Here is an 8,120-nt window from a genome sequence, read left to right on the forward strand (position 1 = left end):
TAATATTGAAATCCTCTATTAAAGCTTCAAATCTTTGGATTTTTCAAATTTTTTGTTTAAGGCCTTCAATCTTTGATTTGTGCATCTAGAAATTTCCCCTAAGGATCAAGGAATATTCTGCAATCCTTGGTAAGGTTTCAAAAAACCTATAATTCATTTACAGTTTGAATTTGAAATTTTTATATTTCAAATTGCATAAGATTGTATGCTCACTATTTATGATATTTTATGGTTGAGAATTCATCCCTAGATGATTTATAAACTAATTGTATAAGATAGAATTAATCAATCGATCTAAATAAAAAAAACCCACACTTGAATTTCAGAAATCAAAATAACTAGTTTGTTTTTTTGGGTTAATTCGATCGAATCACATCCTCGAAAGCTTCCCAACATGATTATAATGGTGTTGGACAACTATTTGGATAATGTTTGATCAAAATCAAAATTTTCAAAATAAAATGAAAATTTAGATTTCTTGAACTGTTCAAAACGAATAATTAGTGTTCTTGTTTTTATACCAATCAAGTATATTTGTTATAAGGAAGCTATTAGATAGCTCTTTTCACTTCAAAACAGTCTTAAAATCAAAAACCCAATTTTTTAATCACAAATTGTTTTGTACAAATTGATCATCATCCAAGTCAATACATACCTTGAGATGATGATCAACATGTTCCTGAGAGCATTGTGAAGCTACCCAAGCTCTTAGATAAAAGAATCAGAGCTAAAAAATGAATTTTAAAAATTAATCCTGTGTTTTTGAGGACCGAGGCTCGTTAGCCTAGGACCGAGAGATCTGACCGAGGATCCTCGGTTCGGACCAAGACCAAGGACCGATAAAAATGAGCTAGGATTGACACCTAGGACCGGTGTTCTTGAGTTAGGACTAAGACCTAGGACCAGTGTTCTTGAGTCAAGACCGAGAGCTATGACCGATAATCTTGAGTTAGGAGCGAGGAATCTGACTAGGGATTCTCACCTCGGACTAAGAGGTCCGACCTAGGACTAATAAAATTTGGACCTAGGACCGAGAGGTCTGACCTGGAACTTAGACTCACATGACTCACAGTCGAGAAATCCAAAAACCTATGACTGAGACTCCCAAAACTCAAGATTGACAAGTCTAACCCTAGGATCGAGAATCCCAGACTCGGGACCGAGAGCTCCTAATTCTATAACCGAGGAACTTAGACTAGAGCTTTCCCTGAATCAAGAGGTTCATACACCTCGACCGAGAAACTTAGCCCCGTGCTAGTATAGGACCGATAGGTTTTTACACCTATGTAAGATCAGTTAAGGACTGAGAAGCTTTAGCACCTTGACTGAGAAAACTTTCCCCATGCTAGTCCAGGACCAATAGGATTTTCACCTAGACCGGTAAGATCAGCTAAGGACCGAGAGTCCTTAGAACCTCGACTGAGAGTACTTAGAACCTCAACCGAGAGCCTCCTAGGAATGACAATGGGTACCCGTATGCCCCACTATATTAATATTAACTTTTTTTATTAGTTTAATGTGTGACTTTTCAATATTCATCATAATTACAAAGATCATTAAATATACATCATTTAATTTGGTTTTATCCACACTCCATTCCAAACATCATCATAAATACACTACACACTAACTTTAAATTTATTATATTCCCCAAAAATATATTTCTCTACATAAATCTTTAACTCTAACTTTATTTTATTAACAAAATATTTATTATCTCTCATCATTCTTCGTATTCATTCTCTAACTTTTTTCCAATTATATTCTATTTTTTCTCTACTCTCGTTTATTTTTCTCAATATCTACAAAATAAATATGTAGGTAAGTAATGGTTTTATTTGTATTTTTAACATTTTTATATTACTAATTTTATAATTATTAAAGTTATGTTTTTTTTCTTTAATTTTTATAACTTTATAAGTTGTTTAATCAGGTAATGGGGTACCCGTCGGGGATCGGGTACCCGATAAATCGGGGATGGGGTAGAAGTATAGATACCATTAGGTTCGGGATTGGGATCAGGAAGTATAATTAAAGTCGGGTTCGGGGATGGATACTTCATTACCCGACTGGTAGGGAACCCATTTCCATCCCTAGAGACTCTGACACTTAGACCAAGAGCTCTTGAGCCTAGACCGAGGGTCTCCCGACCCCGACCGATAATATCGGACCCAAGCCTTAGGACTCTAGTCCTAAGGTTTGTTTGTTTCCATTTCTCAAAATCTAAAATTATTTTTGTAATTTTGGGACTTCAAATCATTTTCTAAAAATTCTAAAAAATTAGAAAATGTCTTTTAAATATTTTGGGATATTTCCACAAAGATATTTCAATAAGGGTTTGTTTAGTGTTTATTTTTAAACCTAATGCTTTTAAAAATGACTGATATTCTTCAGGTATTTTAACCTTAGTTATCATATGCAATAGGTACCAGAATTTTAATATTGATGTTTCAATACTTTAAATAATCTTAAACTTGTAAGTATGACTAGGATCAGAAGAATTATTGTTTAAAACTCAAAAATTATACAACCGATTTTAAAAATACAACTTTATAAGTAGAGACAATTTTTAAAACGGGTATAGAGAATGAAGCGCGAAAATCCTTTCCTGAGTATCACTAAACATCGAACCAAACGAAACGCTAGTGCAAAATACGTTTGTACAAGTACATCTTTTTATTTATTCTTCTGAAATTAATTATTGAATCTGTCTTTAAATAAATAATATTTTCTTAAATTAATTATGTTTAATGAATTTAAATCAGATTTCATAAAAAAAATTAAATTGTCATTTGATTACAACAAATCTCCAAATTATTAAAATTTGAATAAAATTATTATTTTTTACATAATTAATTTTAAAAGATTTTAGGGACTATCAAAATATTTTAAAAATAATTTTATATCTTGAAAGATACATGGCACACAAATAAAGGTTGAAACCATCAAACCTCGAGCCACCCCGAGCCCGTATTATCACTTGTCCACTAACACGTGCTAAGCTACGGGATTATCGGGGTTACACATACACATAATACATATATAGTAGTCACATAAGGTTGTAGTGACGAGGTTTTGGTTGTTTGGGCACGAAAAACAATCGGCTTGGTGATAGTATCCAGGTTTTTTATTTTAAGGAGAATTATAAGAGATTATCATTCGTCGATAGTGGAGGGGATAAAACCATCGCCATAAACCAAGGAATATCAACTCAATTGGGAATTTTCCCCCACCTCCACAATTCCGACATCCTATCGGACAGCTCATCACTAAAGGGTGGGGTCAATCCTCACATTCTAGTTTTTCCTCTCGCAGCATCACTCATTTTGTAACAAGTTGTCATTCCTCATTGACAATCTTTACACATAGATGTAGAAGTACCAATCACAGTTGTGTACTTCTGTCCAAGTAAGATGAGGGTGATGTACCATTTACATATAAAGGCATTTAGTAGGATAAAACATATGCGTCTCTAAAGTGTTGTACCTTTCAATGTAAGTCTATTAAGTTGAAAACGTGAAACAAACGTTGAAAAAGTCAAGTTTATGTTTTCGAGTTAAACATTTAATCTCCATCAGAATTGCTAGAAAACTATAACCTCTGGAAAAAAAACCTCCTTTCGTTTTCCGTGGAAAGCTCGATGTTTGAGAATTTCAACATCGGTTTGTGTGTTAAGAATCTTTTTTTAATAAAATATTATTTTTAAATATTTTTAAATAATCCTTGACAACGTTTAAAATTAATTAAAAATAATTAATTTAAGGTTTATTTTTAAATAATTCGGGGATTTGTAGTAATCAAATTACAATTAGATTTTTTAGAAAATTCATTATTTAAATTAATTAGCAATAATTAATTTAAAAGATTATTTATTTGAAACAGAGTCGTCAATTTATTTTTAAAATTTAATAAAAATGGCATAGATATACAAACGTATTGCCCAGAGTTTCTTTTAGTTCATAGTTTGGTGATACTCGTAAAAAGGCTTTCGCGCTTCATCCTCCGTACCCGTTTTAAAAATGGTCTCTATTTATAAATTTGGTTTTTGTTAATCGGTTGTATAATTTTTTATTTTAACCAATTATTCTACTAGTCCTAAGCATGCATAAGGTTTGGAAGTTATTTAAAAAATTGTAAAAATAATTTTTTAAATGCAGGTATGTGTTGCTAATAATAACATATGGAGGAAAGTACTTGAAGAACATAAGTTTAAAAGGTATTAGGGTTTAAAAATAAATCCTAAATAGGCCTTTGTCAAAATATATTTTTGTGTAAATATCCCAAAAATATTTTGAAATCATTTTCTAATTTTCTAGTATTTTTATAAAATGGTTTGTTGTTCCAAAATTACAAAAATAATTTTAGAATTTTGAAAAGGGAACCAAACAGTCCTTAGGACCAGTCTCCTAGGTCCTGGGTTCATTTTATCAGTCAAAGGTTAAGGGCCTTCGGTCTTAGGTCATAAGTCACTCGGTTGGGGCTTAGGATCCTCGGTCAAACCTGTCGATCCTGGATAAAAAGCCTCGGTCTTTGTGCTAATCACTCTCGGTCATGGGCTAGAATTCTCGGTCGGAACACTTAGTCGTGGGTTTAGGAGTTCTCGGTCGGGTGCGAGACTCCTCGGTCCTAATCTAGATTTCTCGGTGGGACATAAAATTCTTAGTCGAACCTCTTGGTCCTAGTTGAAGGACATTGGCCGGACCTCTCGGTCCTCGATGAAGAACACTGGTCGGACCTCTCGAGCCTTGGTCAGACCTATCGGTCCTCAAGAACCTCAAATTTGCAAGTTTGGCAATTTTGATGGAGGCTTGGATTCTTTGATCCGGGCCTGGGTAGATTTACAAAGCTCCTAAGAACATTTAGAATATCACGCCAATGTATCAATCGACATGGGTGATGATCAATATGTTCAACATAGTTTGTAGACAAAAATCAGGTTTTTTTGTTTTAAAGTTGTTTTGAAGTGTAAGGTGTTAGCCAATAGTTTCCTTATACTCTATATACTTGATTAGAATCCAAACAATAACATTAATTGTTCGTTTATACCAATTCAAGAACTCAAAAGCTTTAATTACTTTCAAAATTTAGATTTTGATCAAACATGATCCATAGAGTTGCTCAACATCATTAGAAACATGTTGGGATGATTTATGGGCAGTTGTTTGAGGATTAGCCCAAGAAATTCAAACCCGATTTTTGGATTTACAAAATTCAAATATGGGTTTTTTTATTTAAAGTTGATTGATTGATTCTAACCTAAACAGAAAGCTTGGAAATAATCTTAGGATCAATTTCCAATCTTAAAATTCAACAACCAAACAACATACAAGCTTATGAAAATTAAAATATAATATTTCAAACTAGAAGTATGAATTAAAGGATGGTTAAAAGCATACAAAGGATTGGAGAACACTCCTTAAACCTTAAGGAAGCTTTTGAGATGCTTGGATCCAAGCTTTAAAGCCTTATATAGAATTTTCGAAAAATCAGAAACTTTGAACTTCAATGGCTGATTTTTGAATTTCTTTGATTTGAGGCTTGAGATATTATCTCTTAGCTTTGGATTCAGTTAGAGGTTATTTATAGCCTCTCGAAGTCAGTGGAGGCTTCAAGTAGATCGAATAAGCCAAAAGTCATTAATGGCATTTTGGTTGTTCTTCATCCCACTTACTAGAATATGCATGATCAAAGCCTATGGATGTAAATGAAATGATCACCATGGTAGGTGTCACAAAGGCAATTATGCAGCGGAATTTTTACTAAGTTTTTCGCCCTTGTGCGGCCTGTTTTGCGCAACAAAACAGTCAGCCAACTCCGAGGTTCACTTCTCACAAAGAAATAAACAAACAACTCAACAAAACTTGCCCAGACCCACAATGATAAATCAAACATTCAGCAAAGATAAACACACACAACAATTACGGGCAAACGCCCAACTCTGTAATATATTCACTCACAAATATCGGTTACAAAGAGGCTATAAATTATCAAGGCTGCACACAAAATGACACTCACTTGTGGGGGATATTTTTCTATCCAAAAATCCAACAAAACCCTAGCCGAATCCCAACAATTCGTCTTGTGCAGCTCATGACATATTTATAGCCCTAAGAATACAACAATGGGAAACCTAGAGACTCAGGCAGCCGCCTTGGCCAAGTCGTTGCTGAAAACGTCATCCAAGACTTGGCCTTCCGAAATAATAGGATCTTGACCGGGCCCTCCCGAAATACTCGGTCGTGGCTGAGACTTATTCCTTCTTTGACCTGGCGCGGCGCTTCTTTTCGGTCGCCCAGTGGGTCGGATCGGGTACCGGTCCAAAACCAGCCAAAGGCCCGATCCATGATCGAGGCCTAACCCATGCACAATGATCCGGCCCATGTCTGAAATACTCGGTCCTCAGTCCTCGGTCCTCGGTCGGATGCTTCCGCAAGGCTGACCTTCCCTCGGTCTGATGCTACCTTCTCCACACTTTTCCCACCTGTTGCGCGCACACTCCATGCGCTGGCTGTTGTTATTCTTTCGGCCCTAGGTCGCACGCACGCGACCCCACTTCGGCCTCCACTCGGTCCTGGCCTTCCGCAATCCGGCCACGACAAACGCATGCTAACATCAATCTCTCGGTCCTGGTACTCAACCCTTCGGTCCGGCAAACGCATGCTAACATCATTCTCTCGGTCCTGGTTCTCAACCCTTCGGTCCGACAAACGCATGCTAACATCATTCTCTCGGTCCTGGTACTCAACCCTTCGGTCCGACATCAACATTGATTACATAGCATTCTGGCGCCAGTGCCGCACGCCCGCGACACTCTTCTCGGCACCCCTCGGTCCTGGCCAACACAAGGCCAAGACAGCTCGGCTGAAACCCTGCACCTAAGTCGCCCGCACACGACTTCGTCTCGGCACGCCTCTTCTCGGTCCTGGCGCTTCACACAAGTGCCAGAACACCAGCTTTAGTTCCATAGCCTTCCTTATCTTCGGTACCCTGCCGCACCCCCGCGACTCTTTTTGGGTACCTCTCGGTCCTGGCCATCCGAAATCAAGCCCGGACCGAGGCCAGCATGTTACGCTTGTAACACACCACCCCCACTAGAAGAACACAACGTCCTCGTTGTGGGTTGCACCAAACTCGCCTCACCCAAACACATAGAATATAATTTCTCGGTCCCCCTAGCCAAACTCACCTTTAGCATCCGCATCAGGACCGTGTGCTCAGCAAATCTATCCGCACCCTGGATAGAGGTCTTCCTGATCGCCTTCAGGAATATTTCCGCATCCAAGTACATGAAACCCCCTTCAATAGTCTTCTCGGCCGAGAATCCCTTCAGCCATTCCAATAAGACCGTATACTTGTATGATCGGCCCACTCCTGGGACCGAGGTCTTCCTGCTCGCCTTCAGGAATTTCGCCGCACCCAAGTATCTAGGAAAACACTCCTCGGTCTCCCCTGCTGGAAACACCTTTAGCACCCCCATTGAGACCGTATACTTGGCTGATCTACCCACACACGGAGTAGAGATCTTCCCACTTGCCCTTGGGAATTCGAGAACGAAGCCCTTTGAGAGACATCTGCCCATTCTCCCCGGAATATGTGATGGTCGCTGCAGCAGACCCACTTCCATCTTCTTCTCGGTCTTGCCCAGTTTACATACTGACCAAGCCATCAACTTCCCCCGCAGCTGATGTGTGAAGTCCCCCTTGGTTACCTTTTTAGCATCCTTCAAGAGTCTGGACTTCTTAAGCGCCGGCCCCTTAACATAGGCCGACACTTGGCCCCCGCTGGCCCTCATCTCCATCAAAGTCGACGCCTCCGCCTCTTCCACCCCCATTCGGCTCACAACTGGCTGAATGTTTATGAGACATCTCGACTTCTTTCTCCTTGGAGCATCGCAAGTTTCTGCCATAAAGGAGGGAGAATTCGACTCTCCACTTGGCAGCACTTCAACATAAGTCTGCACTTCCACCTTTGCTTGGACCAGAAACATATTTCCTAGAATGATATCACCAACATCTAGGAGGAAAGAAACACACCTGATCTGCCCCAGCCAATATCCCACCTGGACATTAACAATCTGCCTGCCTTTACTCGGCGCTGCTTTGGAATTCAAGGCCTTCTCT

Source organism: Impatiens glandulifera, chromosome 2 (assembly GCF_907164915.1).
Source record: "Impatiens glandulifera chromosome 2, dImpGla2.1, whole genome shotgun sequence".
In the NCBI taxonomy this organism is placed as follows: domain Eukaryota; kingdom Viridiplantae; phylum Streptophyta; class Magnoliopsida; order Ericales; family Balsaminaceae; genus Impatiens; species Impatiens glandulifera.